The sequence below is a fragment of the Hippoglossus hippoglossus genome, chromosome 3 (genome assembly GCF_009819705.1).
Source record: "Hippoglossus hippoglossus isolate fHipHip1 chromosome 3, fHipHip1.pri, whole genome shotgun sequence".
NCBI lineage: Eukaryota > Metazoa > Chordata > Actinopteri > Pleuronectiformes > Pleuronectidae > Hippoglossus > Hippoglossus hippoglossus.
The window spans coordinates 24,067,282-24,086,233 of record NC_047153.1 but is presented as its reverse complement, the minus strand read 5'-3'; the positions used below and the strand labels follow the sequence as shown (position 1 = coordinate 24,086,233).

Genomic DNA, 18,952 nt, shown 5'->3' with positions numbered 1-18,952 from the left:
CTCTGTCTGTCTGCTGCTGGAACAGTAGAGGTGGAAAGGTCCAACAAAATGCAATGTGACTTAAGGGACTCAACATGTTGTAAGCGGTATAACAATTTTTAGCTATAGGTTTATATATCCGATCATAAAACATTCACTCACACGTTTGTGGACTTGGTGTTTTGGACACATTAAGCACTTCACGTCTCTTTAGTCCAACTTTAGACCAGAACTTCCAAATGAGCCAACTAGGTCCCCATTGCTTAGGGCCCCATTGCCACCAGCCCCCCCCCCCAAACCATGCACTGTTTGCTGATGTCTTTGCTGACAGTCTTGCATGATAGCACGATGAGCAGGGTTCCTCGCATTTGTTTGATCCCAAACTACTATTGAGTTGGACTGTGAAAGTGTCAAAAAGAGTCAAAGTAAAAAAAATTACAGGCCCCCAATCTGATCATGCTATAGGGCCAGCAGATGTACAGCCCTGTCCAACTCTAAACCTAACCTAACCCTCGTTAAAGCACTTTGACTTTATTTGACTTTCTGGTAAATTGCTGTATGCAGCTGTAGACTGGAAGTAGGGGTGATGAGGGCTTTGCAGAAACCCCTACTGGCGAGAAGCTGTAACTACAAGGTTAGCAAATTTAATTAAAATGCAATTGTTGTTCTTGTTTTTTTTTTTACAAAATTTGATTTCATTTTTTAAATCAGTGTTTATGTGAAGCCTATCTGACCTTAGGATGTAGAATAGATACTGGGCGACAAAACTCCTACTGCTGACCGTCCACATCAGCTGCTGTTTTCACATACAGCAGGTTGGTGTTCAGGTTTACTGTCTGTTGTAAAATCCTCTAAAAACTAGTGTAAAATGTTGTTGGCCATTTAAATGAAAACTAAAACAATGAATGATGCCCTGCTGCACTGTGTTTAACGCCCTCTCACTATATAGACTTTCTATCAGCACCCCCAACTCTGACTGACTTCCAGCATCTTTATGTCCACAGACATCCCAACATGCACCGTGGCAGTGCTTTCTAAATCACAATTCATGTAACTAACAAAAACAACAAGTTCTTTATAATTGATGACTTCATTGACTGGATAGATGTCTGTGTCTCTCATGTGCGATGGAGGGAGATGCATGCAGTTTAAACTCTGTGCAGCCTCAGACGCATATTGCAGAGCGCATCGAATAGTGATGCGCATCCCAGGCAAAAAGAAAATACCCGGGTTGCGTTGAGGGAAAGACACGGAGCTCATCCATATTAGAAGAGTCTTTAATGAACTCCGACCGTCAGAGACACTCCTCCTCCTCCTCCTGCTCCGCGCCCGTAGCCAGTGGATGCGCGGGATGAGCTCCACAGCTCCGTCCCTATCAGCAGCATCATCAGCAGCAGCAGCAGCAGCAGCAGCAGCAGCAGCGGCTCCGCCTTGGAGACAAAGGGAAAGCACCGCGAATCAAAGTGTGCGGGAGAAGCCCGTTTTTTCCCGAGACAACCCCACAGTGCAGCCGCGCTCGCCCGGAGGAGGCAGACAGACGTGCGCCCTGTCCCTGGAGACTCCTCTGGACTGCGCAAAGATGTGAGAGTAAAAGCGCGAGCGGCATCGTGATTGGCCACACTCTCTCTCTCTCTCTCTTTCTCTCTCTCTCTCTCTCTCTGAAAGCACCGGGCAACCGAGTCATGCTTCCTCCAGCCACAGCATCATCCTCTGCGAGGCGGCATCAAACTTGAAGGAGCTGCGTTCGCAGTGTGCACTGTGGATGCGTTCACAGCGTCGACCGTAAACTTGCATCATTCATCCTCTCCTCCCTCCTCCTCCTCTTCCTCAAAGAGGCGGCGGTGCTGACACACAGGGACTTGGCTGATCAACTAGTGAAGAGGAGGAAGACGCTCTCACTTCTCACCCCTGCTCCACAGCTCCATGGTATAGGAGAGCTCCACCTATAAGGTAAGTCCAGAACTGGATGCAAGGCAACACGCAAACTGCAGAGAAGCTGGTTTCCACTCGGGTCTTTGAGGTTTTGTTGGCTGTTTCGTCCTCAGGAGCTTCTAGCGTCTGATGTGTTGCTGGTCTCACTATTTCTCAGATGAGAGTGTAGCTGTACAAAGTACAAAGTGACAGCTGGATAAGCTCACCTGTAGGAAGGTATTGACCCACAGATCGCCTGTTGATTCCACTGATCATGTTCACCATAAGTGTTCAATGTTTCAATGCAGAGACATTTCAGCTGTTTTCCTACAAAACTTGCGCACTGAAGAAGACATTTCTTGGACCAACTTAGTAAAATACATAATTTATTATTAGTTACGTTTTTTTTTCATTAAAGTTAGCAATTGTGTCACTATAACTTTTTAACTTTAAGTTGAACAAAAACAATTGGTTCGTAATTAAAGTCCTTTTTATCGAGACGGTTCTTTTTTCAGTGCTTTGTTCCAAGGAAGTTTGACCCTAATCTGTTATATTCTGCTCATGGGTTGCAGTACATGAATTAAGAGTTTATTTGATTGAAATCAAATATACTGTTGAGTAATTAGTTTCTTTTCTCTGTGCTCTTTCATATTCTCACACATGTCAAGGTAGGACTTGTGTGTAACAGGTCTTCTTTTCATACATTGTTGGTGCGACAAAGAGGAAGTGATTCATCCCACAGTGCTCAATGAATTTTTGTATTTCTTCTCTCGGGTCAAACCTGTGGAAGGAGCAGAATCAGAGTGTAGAGGAGATCAGGACAGAGCTTTGTGTGCGCTGTTTGTTTTGGTGTCGCATTGGATCTCCGTGTTTACTGGACTATAAAAATAGCCACTGCGCGCTAACTGGCCCGGGGCATGTGTTTTTTGGGTTATGCCACTTTTGTAGCATAAATGATTTTGCTCCAGCATCTTGAACACAACCTTGGGCTTTGTGGTGACTGTAACACTGGAGATGCTCCGGGAGTGCAGTCCAAATAAATCAGAATAAAAGCTGCCTGTACCAAATCTAGACAATGAAAAACAAAAACAAACAAAACAACAACAACAGAGGAAGCAACTAACACAACATTTCCCGCTTGATTTCCTTTGATTCCTTAAATTCATTATTCAACGTCTGTGGTCAGTTAAGAAAGTCTAAAGTCTAAAAGATCTTAAACGGGCGTTGTAATTGAAAGTGCTGTGACTTGCTTGCTTTAATCAATGACTCCGTGGAGCTGAGAGGGAGCGTGGGAGTCATCAAAGCAGAACAAGACCCTTTTGAGGTGTTAAACCTGTGGCTGAATGACTTGAGTTGCATTTAATTTCAGTGCATGATAAGGCTATATGCACATTCATATCAGTCTTTAGTATTGCAATACGTTTTGGTATTTCAATCATTAATTTAATTCACCTTGAACTGAGGCTTGCACATTGATCGCTCAGATCCACTCGTGATACTTAGTTTATAGTTCAGTATAAAATACTTTGACCAGCAGAATACTATAGTAAAAAAAGTGTAGAGTCAGATGATCTAACATAATATAATACAGGTTCTGCTGCTTTGGTTCTACTGCTGTTTGAGAGATGGTTTCCACTTACGTGTAGATTCACCACTTAAACCATGGACAGATGAGCATTTATGCTAGAGTCCGTGCCTGATTTAATTTGTCCTGCATGTCTCCACGAGAGGAAATAGGATTTTCCTCCCTAATCCAACCACATGTCGTAATTTAGGCTGTAGACAGGTGCTCTTTTTTACCAGAAAATCTTGTTATGGTACTTGACCTTAGTGTCAGCTTTTATATTCACTCCTCATGTAAAGACAAACCCTCTCCAAGATCATAAACAGAGCTGTAATTGCTAGTAAGTTTGCTCGGCGGCTTTAATCAATTACGGCGCCGTCCTCCATCCAGAGAGACGGCGAGCGCAGGTGTCATCAAAGCAGAATGAGGCTCCTTTGAGGTGGGGAAATGTGAGCCTCAATGACTTCACTCAGCTGGGTCACTGGACACACAGCAGAGCTTTGACGCGTACAAATTGTGCTTGAAGATGCTGTGTTCATCCTGGGAGGCTCAGCGGCTGGCAGGGGACCAGCGGAGCAGGGACATTGCACTCCAGATGGCCCAGAGAGGCCAGAGGAAGAGAGCTGTCCAAGCCCAGCTGGGAGCGAGGGAAGCTGGACTGCCGGTAGTGTGTGTGCGAGTGTGTGTGTGCGTGTGTTTAAGTGATTGTGGGAGGGAGACGGGATGAGGGAAACAGTAAAAGACTGAGAGAAAGAGGTACGTACGAGGGTGTGTGTGTGTGTGTGTGTGTGCTGAAGGAGTGATTGGGAGAGAAAGGGAGGCTGAGAGAGAAAATGAGAGGGAATGAAACAAGCGCCTCAGTGTGTGTTCGTGTGTGAGTGCGTATGTGCATGGAGGTAGTGATAGGAAAAGTGTGGGAGGAAGACGAAATAAAAGAGAAGATGAAGGAGCTTGTATGTCTGTGCGGCTGTGTATTTGTATGTGTGTGTTTGTGTGTGTGTTTATTGAAGGAGTGACAGGGATGCAGAAAGGGTTGGAGATGCAGAAAATGAAAGAGAGAAAGAAACAGGCGCATGTGTGTGTCTGTGTGTGGGAGGAGAGAAAATGAAACTAGGAAAAAGCAGGCATGTGTGTCTGTGTGTGTTGGTGTGCGATTGCAGAGAAAGCATTACTGGGAGAGAGAAAAGCAGGAGTAACCGAAAACTAAAAAAGAGGAAGAAAAAAAAGAAATGTGTGTCCCTGGGAAACAGAATGCATGAAAGAAAAATGAAAAATAAGAAACCGGTATGGAGGGATGCTTGCGTTTGTGTGTGTGCAGAGATGGGTGCATGTGTGGTCTTAATAATAATACTAGTGTTCTCTGATGATAGTTAATCACATTTACACATAGAAAACAAGTCCAACGGCGTCTTACCTCACATATTTCATGTCAGCTCTGACCTCTGACTCTGCGAGCTCCTTTATTCACATGCTTACAGGAGCCATGTGACGCACAGCGCTCGTCATGTATGTGCTTTATGGCACACGGCCGCAGGCACATGACTTCCCACTGTGAGCTCAGAATCTGATATCAACTCCTCGCTCTGATGTGAGGATTTGCTGCGTGTGGGAGTTTCTTTTTTTCCCCCTCTAATTTAAAATCACTATACATCTTCAAAGGTTGGCACCCCTTCGAACATTAAGTCACATGAGAACCTGGGCAGTTGCACACGACAACAAAACACACGGCGGCGGCGGCGCGGAGAGAACTTCGCCTCACTGTTTCCATTTGGAGGAGCCGCTAGAGAGCAGCCGGAGAGAGTGCATGCTCTCTTCATCCCGCCACATCTGCTCTGTGATGGAACGAAGCATGATCTGCACTTTGATCACGATGAATTATTCCTATCCCTGACTATAAATACGGTCTCTCTCTATCTTGCCTTAAACTAGGAATCTGTGCTCGCGTCAGTGTGGCTTTCTCCCGAGTGTGTCACTGCGGTCGTACTGCTGCTCTGGTTTCCTTTCTCGCTCGCTGAAGGAATCAGTCGTCATACCTCAGTGCAAAGCTTTTCCGGACTTTTTTGTGTCTGGTCCAGAAAATTTTACAGATTGAGTGCAAAACAGTAATAGCAGTATTTCAAAGTTAAACAACAAGAAGCCTAAAAAGAAAGAGGATCAATAAAGCTGTCCCAGAGGATGTTCACTCTCTGGCACCACTTTTAAGAATGTATTTTTCTACTTAGAAACTTTAACTATACAACACAACAACCGTGTTCAATATAAGTTTGTTTCCATCGGTTTATTGCCATTCCATTTTGCCTTACAGTACAAAGCTTCTTCTAATGTCCTTCATACACACGTTGTGTATTTGCCACTGATCCAGTAACTCTCAGTTACAGTTTCACAAATACACAAAATGGATAAAGTGATTGATTTCTGCTAATTCAATCCCACCAATAAAGCCATCCAAATCCTCCCTGTCTGTCCGTCCTTCGATTTTCTCCACCACCCTTCATCAAATCACTTCCTTTGTCTTCCCGTTGCTGCAGAAAAGCCTCTTGAGACTTAAGAGCATCTCTGCTGACAGTTTGAGCTGCAGTAACAAACTGTTTCCCATTAATACAACACTGAAGTGTCATAATAAATAACTGTTCAATGCTGTCTGATGGAAATAAGCAACTGTTCAGCTAACAGGTTCAACAGACAGTACACAAACAACAGCATATCTTTGAGAGGAAGACGTGTCTTTTTAAAATCATGGCATCAAGTTCTATGTTCACTAGTTGCGATCGTCAGCCTGATCTTGTCCCACTGACGTTATGCTTTTGCATTTCCCACATTAAATTGCCTGCCAGCTAGCTTGCTAAATTGTTAGCTTCTGTGGCTTCAGGAACATTAGCATTCTTGTTGCGGTTGCCTAGCAGCAGCATTCTGATGACTTCACCCTTTGAACGCCAACACATGCCTACGCAATCTCTCTCGTCCTGACACACCATCAGTAATGAGTGATGCATGGACAACAGGCAGAGCTCCATTAGACCAAGTGACTGGCCCAGCCCTTAAGTCGGGTTCTGCAAAATAACCCAAATCTCTTTCATTTTTCACTATGTCATATCCGGATACATATGGCTGGTTCCTTCTTCTCTTCTGTGTCATGATCTCCTGCATGTTTGAGGATGACCGCATGCAAAGTCCCTGTCTTCACATGAACACAAAGCATCATCCAAATAATGAAAATATTGCCGTGAAGAGTGATTTGTGGCACAACAAATGAAATGATAAAGAGTGATATAGAATATTATATTAAATGTAATATGAAATAGACATTTCATATCCTCACACAACATTTATTGTCATATGGCACAGTGCTACTATACCCAGGTTGTGTTAATCACTATTCACATGAAAGATGTGTTGCACAGTCCCTCAACTACTTATGGCATCCTGTCGCTTTAAGCACACCCATCAATCAATCAATCTCCAAGGAAGAGCTGTCACGCGTGCTTTGAAATACAGTCAATCTTTAATGTAGTCTATGTCTTAGATGCCCGGTGCACAGCACAAGTTTTACATTTTGAATGTACTATATACATTTGGTGATGCCCAGGGTTCTGTGATTCATTACCTCATTGAAATACAAGACTCCGAAATAGACCATAATTCACCGGAACACAAGCAAACTGGACCTAGGCGGCTGAGCTGGGATTGACTTTGTGTTAATACATCATTCCTGATTCGCGGAGCTGACTACAGGCTCTTGACTGGCATACTCAAAACCCCTCTGATGAATGAGGAACAAACTACAGTACGATTCATATGAGAGCATGGGAGTAGTGACAAAGAAGGGTTTCAGGCTGTGCTTTAGCAACAATCAACGGAGACTGCATCTACATCTTTGTATATCGATGAATCCCACAGGGACGTGGTGTGTCTTTTCTTAGCATCACTGCTTGTGCTTGAGAGTTTTTAATAGAGAAAATCCCTCATTCTTATACACAACACCTTCACATTGTCAAACAGCCTCACCCACAAAGCATGGCGCTATCAACCTATCACCTCTAATGGGAACAAAAGGTCAGGCCTTAATTATTCATTCGGGATGTCAAACAATGCGTCCCGGCTGTTATTTAGGGTGGGGGAGACCCACTGAATAATTCACAGGCAGGATTCTATTTCCTTCCAGGAGCAGCTCGCTGGTTCAGATGTTTGTGAGAGTCTTATCTCCGCACAGGAGCCCTCTGTCATTCCTTCGCTGACCTTGGCTGTCACTGCCGCGGCAACATGGATGGCACAGAAGGTGGCAGAGACTTGTGTTCTTCCCCTATCTGCAGGCCTCCTCCACAGTGAGTGAGAATGAGTAGGAAGGACTACAGGGAGCTGGCTGTTCCCTGTCTAAGTTCCCTCAGTGTCTGTTTACAGTACACCATGTGCCACGCTGTGCCGGATGGGTGCCAACGTACAAAAAAACAGCAGATTACTCTTTTTACAATGAGTTATTCTGCTTTTCACCCACGGTTCATTTCTGTCTTGGTACACTAGCCATGTCAATTGCGCTTAAGTGGCTTTCTTAAGATGTGAGGGTTGTTTATTGCGGCTGAAGAGTCAAAAGCAGATATTAATGCTATTAAAGTGCATTAAACTGAAGAATGCTGTAATGTGAGTCACTTCCATGGCAGGATTAGAGGGAGGCGGCATGGGCAAGATATCTGAGTGAGGAGAGAAAATGAAAACGTTGATATGTGAGAGGCAGGAGGGAGAGACGAGGACAGATGAGACAGAGAGCGAGTGAGAAAAAGTGGGTCTGTGTGTGAGAGTGAGAGAAAGAGAACGAAAGAGAGAGAGAATCCTTGTGTCAACCCTACCATCTCTGAACAATCAAATGCAGAGACACATACACAAATACAGTATACATCTATCATGCAGCGGATGGAGAGCAGCCTAGAGGAAATCCAATGAGCAACATCTTTGTCATTGTAAATGCAATCAACAGGATGACCCCATCTTCCTGTGGCCACTATCTCGCTGCTGTGTGTATCGAGGCACTCTGCGGCCAAAGGAGATCATAAGGACTGACTGCTCTGCCACTATGGATAAAATACAGTGATCAATAACTATGGATAGAGGCACTTAAGTTATCAGCTATGTTACAGGATACTGGATCTGAAGAGGGTTTGTACAACTGTCATCAGAGTAAAGAGTTCTTTCTAAAGTCTGGTATTATTGGTTAGATCCAGGGAGGCACACAGACATTTGGACAAGCTGGTGGATTTATATTATGTTACTTTAAACATGGTTATATATGTATTAGGAGTATATATGGTCGTTTCACTCTCTAGAATAATCCTGCCAAATTTAGTGTACTTTTAAGGGTGCTTTCACACATACCTTGTTTGGTCGGGATCTTTGGACCAACAGACCAAAGTTTAGTCTCGGCCCAGCTCAAGCTTAACTTGTTTGTTGTAACTTTGGTCTGACTTTAGGGCTAAAAACAGGAAATAAAGAAAGTATGAAACAATAGCAGATGAAAAAAGTGGCTTGCAGGATTGCTTGCAATCTTTGCCTTGGACTATATAATTTTTGAATGATGAGGATGTTCATTGGGCGCATTCAAACTAGTGTCAAGTACTGCGCCTGAAGTTAGTGTTGCTGGTAGTAAAATCATAATGATATTATTAGGATCAAATATTAGATAACACACCATCATCAGATGCACACCTGTCTACAAACAAATCACTGTCAACTATAGGTAGACGCAGTGCAAATGGGTGATGACGACAAGACTTACTAATGTCATTCAATATTCAGTTTTATTCAATTTCAATTCAATTTAGTATGCTCCCTAACTTGCAATGTGAAACCAAAACTGAACTGGATTAATTGTAAACAATGCAACAAAGACATGAACCTTAGTTCGGACCTTGTGTTGGTGTGAAAACGCCCTAAGAAATGTCCACAGCATCTTTCTCTTTATCCCACTGTTACTGGCACTTTGATATAAAGGTTCCCTCACACTCGGCCCTGACCAGATGTACTTGTCTGATGTGTTTCTTGATGCTCAGCATGCCTCTCTTCTCTCTCTGCTCTGGAACGTCAGGGTTGTGCCTCCTCTTAAATCGAATTATTAAACTTGGAATTAAATATAATATATATTGCATCCAGTCTATATTGTCCACAAAATTTTCCAATCAAAGTTGCTTGGTCATGGTAGAGCTAGTATTTAAGATAACAAGTACCTTATGTGCACTTTCCCGGTTCAACAATTCCAATGATTTCGATTTTGAACGTCTGAATGAATAAACAGCTTTTATCTCTCACTGCAGAGAAAAATGCACTAAGACAACTGAGTGTAGTGAGTGTAGACAACTGTAGCTTGACTCAATGAGTTCTGGTAAAGCCCCAGAATATGACGGTGGAAGGTTATTTCTTCTAGAATATAGAACGATTACAAACTATCATCAAAGATTTCTTTAACATATTTCACAAAAGCTATTAGAAGTATTTTACCTAAACACCATACTTCTCTGCACTGGAGCCCCTTATAGATACTTATGAAAGTACAATGTTACCATTTGTCATTGGCCTAATTAGAGAAAAAGAAGAGAAAACAAGCTTATTTCACATTAAATTATTGATGTATGATTTGGTTGCTTTACCTTTTCTATCACACTGCTTCACCTGCTGGGCGTCTGAATCTAGCTCTTAATTGTGCTCTGTTGAAGGGTCCTCCTGCAGCCACAACAGCAAAAATAAATAAATGTGTGTTTATAAGAGTACATAAAGGCTGTTGCTCAGCCTTGTGCATGTCCTTGGTTAGATATTGGTGTAAAGATTAAATGCATAAAAGAGTTACAAATGCCTGGCTTGAAAATAAGCAGCCATTGCCAACTTACCACAGTTTTGTTTAAATTCACATACTACCAGTCTGTCCCTGACATTTACTGTACTTGTTGCTATAGTATTTTTGTATATGTGAATAGATATATGCAGTGTTTGTGCCACATTTAAAAGTAGCCTAATAGTTCACGCTTTCCTGTCATCTTATGTTCTGCTCAGGATCCAGGCTGATGAATTGGGGAATAAAAACTGAATTTTATTCAGAGACACTGATGCTCAGAGGTTGGTTTGGAATGTCAGTATTTCTTTTAGAGCCACTGACCTTATTGCTACCTTCACTGTGTGCAGAGCAGTGACAATGCTTGTTTATCCTGGAGCTGAAAAAAAGGCCTGAGGAGAAGCAGGTTTCGTCTGTGTCTTTTTAAAACTGGGGAGGATGTTGATTGCCCCAGAGAAGCTGCAGGGTGAGGAGCAGCCTTTTCTTACAGGCTGACAAGGTGACTGGTTCAGATGCTTGGCCAGGTGCTCTCTAAGTTTGAAAGCAGCAGGGTGCCTGGAAAACCAAAGACCAAGGACATGAACGTGCTCGCTGCCAACTTATGGCTGCACTGCAGGGCTCTTAAAACATTAACTCTCCTGGAACCACACATGCCCAGGTGCCAGGGTGTTGCTGACCAAGTTAATTACACTAATTTATCTTGCCTACAGTAAGCTTGTCAGTAAAGCCTTGGCAACACATTTCGGTCTTTTGGATGCAGCAGCAGCAAGGTCTCTTTCCTACAGGGGAATAGCGCTGCACCTATCGATCATTTTTTTATTGATTAATCTATGTAAATCTTTTTTCGATTGATCGGTTAATCTAAAAAAAAATTAATTACTCGATTAATATAATAATTAATCTATCCAAATAAAACGTAAAAACTTGTGTCATTTATATTTATTTAATCATCTTCTCTTAAATACAAACAAATATGACAAAAAAACTAAGTATGCACTGCAAGGCATTATTGCACAAAAAAAAAAAATAGCCCAGTCTGAACTGCCAATCAGTTTTTTATGGTCCCATACAAAATCTCTCCAAAATACAATTAGTGCAAGAGCTTGTGCCATTCAAGTAAAATGAATCTATCAATCCACATTAAGCTGTCCAACAACAAAATAAATGAAAACTGGTCTCTGACTAAACACTCCCACACTTTAGATGAAGGGTATTCAATTAAAATTCAAAGAGGTCCAGTTAGAGAGAATTTCCTCAAGCAAAGGTGTGAAACATCATAATGTGTAACATGCGTAATGATTCAGTGACATATATTTTGAAATAGCCTATTAGTTTTATCAACGTCTGTATGAAGTCAAAAACTGAGAAAGTATAATTCAATAATATTTGAACAATGTTTCTTATTAATTTCCACATTGAACTGGAGGGTACTACTTTCGTGTTTAAAGTAAAATAAGGTTTGCATTTAAAAAATAAAATAAAAAGCTTTTGCAAAAGGCATCTTAAAATAAAGTGCTTAATTTTAGAAGAAAAAATAAAGATGGATTTTGAGTTTCCCCTTATCTTCTTTTTTCTGAACTACATCTTCCCATATGAACAATATCATCAAATATTTACAACAAAACAGCTTTATCCCTCCTTTTCTCTTTGTTCCCACTTTCTCTTGTTCAGTTAGAGAAGTAAAGTCTACCGTGTGCTCCCAGGATTCATCAAGCAGGTTAAAATAAGACTACTGAAAATGCGAGAAAAGTTGCGCAGGTTAAAAAAGAAGCGCTAAATCAAAATCTAATAATACGTCTGGGTCCGTATAGAACAGCGTTTGGGTCCAGATCGTGGTCCGCCTTTTGGTGACCTATGCTTTAGATGATAGTGGCCGATTTTTCGCTTTAGCTTGCTCTTCGGGTGAATCCAGGCTTCGACACCTTCAGCCACCTTCCTTACGATGCGCCGACGCACGTTACACAAATCGATGTATTTACGACGCGTCGCCCCAGCCCTATCAGGGACAAACACTAATTAGAGAATTTAGGTTTAAATGTTTTAATAGGATCTGCCCAATTCAGTTTTGTGTTGAGTTTGAATTTAAAGCAGATGTATATGAATTGTACATAAACAGAAGGGGCTGCAAATCCATTGACTTCTGCTGGTTTTCCAGAAAATATTTAATGAAAGTTTAAGGTTATGGCCGAGCTCTTTCTCTCCGCAGAGGTTCACCTGGCCACTTAATGCAGGAGCCTGCAGTCAGAGAGGGTCAATATCGTAATGTCATATAGCATTACATCTGTGTGCTGTAGTTAGCATCAGAATTGGGATATTACTCCCGCTCACATTTTACCCCAAGATTGCTTTTCCCGTGTGTCCCAGTCAAGGTTTTGTGGAAAAGTTTTTGGTTGTGAGGGTGGCTTCCTTTGTAGAGAGCTTTATTGACGATCCTTAAGAGTCTTAGAGCAGTGCACAAAGGGATTTTGAGGATTGTTGAGCACTAGGAAGTTGAGATTCCGGAAAAGGAGTGTGAAAAAATAGCCTGTCTGACGCTGGAGTTTTGTGCAGGTACAGGGATGTTAACTCTGAGCAGCAGAAGGAGTTGCTGATGTTGCATATAAAGCAGCAACTGGTGAAAATGAGATAGAACTTGAAACAAGTTGTTGTCCCTGTTGACCTTTACAGTAAAGTACCCAGGTGACATATGGAAATGTGATAAGTCATGTTGGTGTCTGATCATATCAGCAACATTTCTTCTGGCCGCACTCATAGCCAGATACCGTTCACCCTACCAAAACGTCTCCTACATGTCAGCTCACTGGCAATTCTGATCAGGGAGGTTATCTTTGCCTTGTTGTTAATTCCTGCAATTGAATGTCATCTAAACGTTTGTTTGACTCTGTTGTTCCCTTAGCCTCGTCTACATAAAGCATACCTGTTGACTGCAATGTGTCAGGTTACAAGGCATCTGCATATCCACGTTGCTCTATCACAGCCAAGGCAGTTACCAGAGCAGTGGTCTCAGTTCATCTAAATATTTGGCGTCCCTAAACTACTACTGTCTGACAGAGGTTCAACTTCTCATCCCATCTGTTTGCTCAGGTGCTTTAACAGCATCACTTTGCAAATCAGTGGCCTACCATGCACCAAGTCAGGGCACACTTGAACACTTACACCAAATGCAGAAAACATTGCTGCATATTGACTTTTCCGAGCCGACAGGTCAGTGGGTGGAGGGGCCGTCGTTGCACTGCAAATACTTACAAAATAACCATAGACAGAAATAGGTTGCAAATGCTCACAACACAACCAAATTCAGAAACGGGTGTGTTGTCAAATTGATGATGTTTTTCTTAATTTGCCTTTCTATTTCCATGTGTTTCCTTAAGTTGCAGTACGTTGCTTTCTCAAGGTCACTCTCGTCTTATTTATATAAATGTACTGCCTGTATGTTGTATAAAAAATATACTATATATTTTCTGTATAGTCAAACAAACCAAGTTTAGTTTGGCGCACAATGTTTCAATTACCAATCATGTACACCGAAGACTAGGGCTTGACAAATAAACTGAGAAATATATCTGTGGTCTCTGTTAAGACCTTCAGATTTAACAGTCAGATAAAACCTTTTGACAATGACTCAGTCATGAAAAAAAAGATTTATCAATCCACTACATCACAAGGTGAGAAAAGTCAAAAGATTGTAAATAAGACAAAAGACAACATAGTGTTTTACACAAATTGGCTGTCACCTGTTGCTTTAATTGAAAACATGCATATCATTGAGTTAGCTTATTAGACACTTATTCCCTGTTGAACAAATGCGTTCACACATTCATTGTTCTTTGTCATTAATCATGAATGTATTTGATCACGATTTAATTTGCCTTTAAACTGTTGTTTCCCGTTTCCTCTTTAATTGAGTCAATACAATCACATCTACCTTGATTGTTATTTAATGTTGATTGAAAAGTGATCAATTTGTGTGGCGCCATAATTACAACAACCCTCCTCGCCTCCCCCCTGAAAGAAAATGAATCCCATTTTTTTCATCTGCTTTTCTGGAATTAAACAAGAATCAGAAGCAGTGGGTCGCTCATTCAATTAGCGTTTAATTTACCACATTTAATTACCCACAATATCTGCCCTTTTTGACCCGGCAGGAAGCCTCCTATGACTAATGAGTGCACTTACCTGATTTCCTTGTGTAAGAAATCACATCAGTGTCTTTTCCCTATGATGCGCTCACACGAAGGCAAGTGCGTACGGTGACTCAAGATTAAAGGATTTTTTTTTGTGGGTGGGGGGATGAGTATGTTTTGACCAGGGCAGGGGTTTCAAGTCAGTATTGAAAGCCCCTGTGATGAATCCACCTCACTCCAGCCTGACACTTTGATCTTCTGAAAGCGCATGAAGCCGCAAGTTGAACAAGTAAGACATTTGTGCAGGCTGGATACAAAAATAACTGTACTTGTTTATTTTTATTTTATTTTATTTCAACAACTGGCATGTAGCTTATTTCAGCCTGCTTCACATGGAAATTGTTCACCTTACAGTTTGGACATGGTGTGTTGCAGTGTTGCGCCTTGGATTCATCCTTAATAAGCCATTTTACAGGCTGTCTGTACATTTTGGACCATATGATATTCTCCCTTGTGTGGATGGAAGATGCCATACTGCTGTCCTCTCTTACTGCTGGTTTACAGGCAAGTAACAGTTATAGATAACCTGCAAGTTTCTCAATTTTGCTTCATTGAACTTTTTTTTAAATCGCACTCACTACTGGTGTGCAAAAGAGAGAGACAAATAGAAGCCAACTTGCTGCTGCATTATTCTTACTAAAGAATAGAATGCAAACTGGATGCAATGTAATGCAGGACAGTAGAGAATCGAAGGGGCTTTGCAACAGCAAAGAAGGCAATTGACTGGGACCCCAAGCTGAGAGGGGTCCCTGATTATGTTAGTCCACAGCAACTACAATTTTGTTAGAACCCCCTTATATTATATGATTGGCTATGTACAGGAGAGTGCAAGGACACTGTGGTGGGAAACCCCCTAATGAGGCCCATGCCACTAACATTCTGCCACTTTCATGATTTCAGAGGTTTGGTTGAAGACTAAATATGAATATGAATATGAAGACGAATGTCTCAATGTGTGTGTATGATGTACCTGGGATGGTGGTGGAGGTTTGACCTTTCTTTATAATTTCCATTCTCAAAGAATCGTTTTCTCCTGGCTCGATGTGGGGCAACATGAAGTCCTTTGAAATGCTGCTGATCAGAGGTGTCAGTGAACCTCCCCACCAAGGAAACACCAATCTTTTTTTTTTTTTTATGTAAAAACTGCACGATGGTCACCTGGCATGATTTCACCAACAGGAGAAAACACTACCAATTACATACAGTACGTATAATGGACAAGGAGAATCAGCCCATAACTGAACCCATAACTGTTAAATTGGACATCATTTGCATGTTCTTTCAAAACCATTTAATCTGCTGTATGTGCAACACATTTTCAGATTAGGTGTGGATTAGTGTAAATACAGTCTGTAATAGAAATGAGTCGCTTGAATGTCAAGATCGGAACTTAGAAGCTTTCATCAGCTGAATACTTAAAGTGCTTTAACAAAAAGCTTTAACTGAAGGACAAACACAGTGCTCATTAGCATGACTGTCTGAAGAGCTGTAGCAATGTGGGTTCACAAACTGAACTGCATGTTGTGCTCATTCTTGTAATTCATATTCAAATAATGACCACTTATTGGAGTCATGCAGAAGTACCCATATCACATTTTAAACCTTATGGTCTTGGAATAAAAATTGGAAGAAATAATATAAGACACAATACAACTAAATAAGTGTATAATATACAGTGCATCCGGAAAGTATTCACAGCGCTTCACTTTTTCCACATTTTGTTATGTTAAAGCCTTATTCCAAAATGGATTCAATTCATTTTCTTCCTCAAAATTCTACATACGATACCCCATAATGACAAAGTGAAAAAAGTTAGTTTAAAATTTTTGCAAATTTATTAAAAATAAAGAACGAAAATATAACATGTACATAAGTATTCACAGCCTTTGCTCAATACTTTGTTGAAGCACCTTTGGCAGCAATTACAGCCTCAAGTCTTTTTGAGTGTGATGCTACAAGCTTGGCACACCTATTTTTGGGCAGTTTCTCCCATTCTTCTTTGCAGGACCTCTCAAGCTCCATCAGGTTGGATGGGAAGCGTCATTTTCAGATCTCTCCAGAGATGTTCAATCAGGTTCAAGTCTGGGCTCTGGCTGGGCCTCTCAAGGACATTCAAAGAGTTGTCCCGAAGCCACTCCTTTGTTATCTTGGCTGTGTGCTTAGGGTCGTTGTCCTGTTGGAAGATGAACCTTCGCCCCAGTCTGAGGTCCAGAGCGCTCTGGAGCAGGTTTTCATCAAGGATGTCTCTGTACATTGCTGCATTCATCTTTCCCTTGATCCTGACTAGTCTCCCAGTTCCTGCCACTGAAAAACATCCCCACAGCATGATGCTGCCACCACCATGCTTCACTGTAGGGATGGTATTGGCCAGGTGATGAGCGGTGCCTGGTTTCCTCCAGACATGACGCTTGGCATTCAGGCCAAAGAGTTCAATCTTTGTTTCATCAGACCAGAGAATTGTTTCTCATGGTCTGAGAGTCCTTCAGGTGCCTTTTGGCACACTCCAGGCGGGCTGTCATGTGCCTTTTACTGAGGAGTGGCTTCCGTCTGGCCACTCTACCATACAGGCCTGATTGGTGGAGTGCTGCAGAGATGGTTGTCCTTCTGGAAGGTTCTCCTCTCTTCACAGTGCAACGCTGGAGCTCTGTCAGAGTGACCATCGGGTTCTTGGTCACCTCCCTGACTAAGGCCCTTCTCCCCCGATCGCTCAGTTTGGCCGGGCGGCCAGCTCTAGGAAGAGTCCTGGTGGTTCCAAACTTCTTCCATTTACGGATGATGGAGGCCACTGTGCTCATTGGGACCTTCAATGCTGCAGACATTTTTCTGTACCCTTCCCCAGATCTGTGCCTCGATACAATCCTGTCTCGGAGGTCTACAGACAATTCCTTGGACTTCATGGCTTGGTTTGTGCTCTGACATGCACTGTCAACTGTGGGACCTTATATAGACGGTGTGGCTTTCCAAATCCTGTCCAATCAAATGAATTTACCACAGGTGGACTCCAATCAAGTTGTAGAAACATCTCAAGGATGATCAGTGGATACAGGATGCACCTGAGCTCAATTTTGAGTGTCATGGCAAAGGCTGTGAATACTTATGTACATGTGTTTTTTTCGTTTTTTATTTTTAATAAATTTGCAAATATTTATTTGCAAATTTATTTAAATTTAAATATGAGCCATTTGCTTTCAGCCGTGTGGTTTCTCAGAGAAGCCAGTGGAATTCATTTCTTGCATCTAGTTATGCTATACACCTGCTGTTAAGCAGTGGAGTATTATTTCCTCAATGTAAGTGCTGTGCATTCAATTTTAATGAAGGAAACCTATTAATATTTTAGATGAATTTAAGTATTAGTGTCTGAGCTCTGTGTTGATGTCTTCATAATCTGGTCTGTGGTGTTTGATACGTATAATGATGAATTTATGCAGCCATAAGAAATTTACATTGTTGGAAGAATAGAATTATATGCAACTATTTTATTTGCTTTGTCACCTTACTTTTATATAGTAGGTTGGTCTCAGAACTTTACCTATTTATCATATGACGGGCGGTTACGTCTTTGCTCATGTGAATTAGAATTTATCATATGATAGGCGGTCACAAGACTAAAAACAAAAACTCAAGGGGGAAAATCTCGAAAGCAGCGCCGACAAGAAATTGTCTGACCAAAGAAGGATGAAAAGCATTCATTTGTTTGAATCAACTTCTTATATTGAGCTCTCTTCTGATAATGTCATTATCATTATATAAGCATCCAAAAATGATTAAAACTGAAAGTGTGTTTTCTTTTATTCTTATTCTTGTGTTAAGATAATATTAGAGTGCATGATCATGTGTCTTGTTTAAAAATCCTGGAATTGATGAAGGTTTCCATCCTTCAATGAAGACACCAGTGGTATTAAGCTCGTGATAAGTATGTGTTATGATGTCAGAGAAAGAATGTTAGAGAAGAAGGATGTTTTTATTGGCTATCTAGATTTGATAATTTTTAATCAATCATTTAAACATGTTTTAAATCTATTTTTATTACATTTAATCACTTAATCATTTAAGTTATATTTTGATTATGTCCTTCGATCTCATTTATCATTTTATTATGATTGTTTTGATTTTGATTTATTCATTAATTTGTCATTTTATAATAATTGTTATGATTGTCATTTATTCATTTGTACTTGTTTTAATGTTGTCAGAAGGGTGTCAAAGAGTCTCACTGAAAAGTCCCTCACAGAGATACTTAAGATACCCTAACCCTCCAGCGCATCCACACCTCGGCAACATTAGAGACGACCTTAGGGTATAGCTGTTGAGAAGGTATTTTTAGGCGAGGGTTTTTCTGTACAGTCTTCTTCTAGTCGGAGATTACCAGTGACAGGCTGTGAGTCATTCGGACGTCCCCGCACCCGAGACAGCCCTGTGAAGCGTAGTCCCGGGGGGCCTCCTTAGGGGGTCTGAGTCGACTTGCAGAGGCCAGTGGAGAGTATCAGATAAGAGGGCCGTCTC

General features: G+C 41.5%; 1 protein-coding gene across 1 annotated transcript in view; it reads left to right on the top strand.

Moving 5' to 3' along the window:
- The first annotated feature begins 1,261 nt into the window (after window positions 1-1,261).
- Window positions 1,262-18,952, top strand: part of LOC117757288 (carbohydrate sulfotransferase 8-like) — a 173,382-nt gene continuing 155,691 nt past the window's right edge. Inside the window, exon 1 of the mRNA XM_034578287.1 lies at window positions 1,262-1,929. The gene's annotated coding sequence lies outside the window, so the exon portion shown is untranslated. The remainder of the gene's footprint in view (window positions 1,930-18,952) is intronic.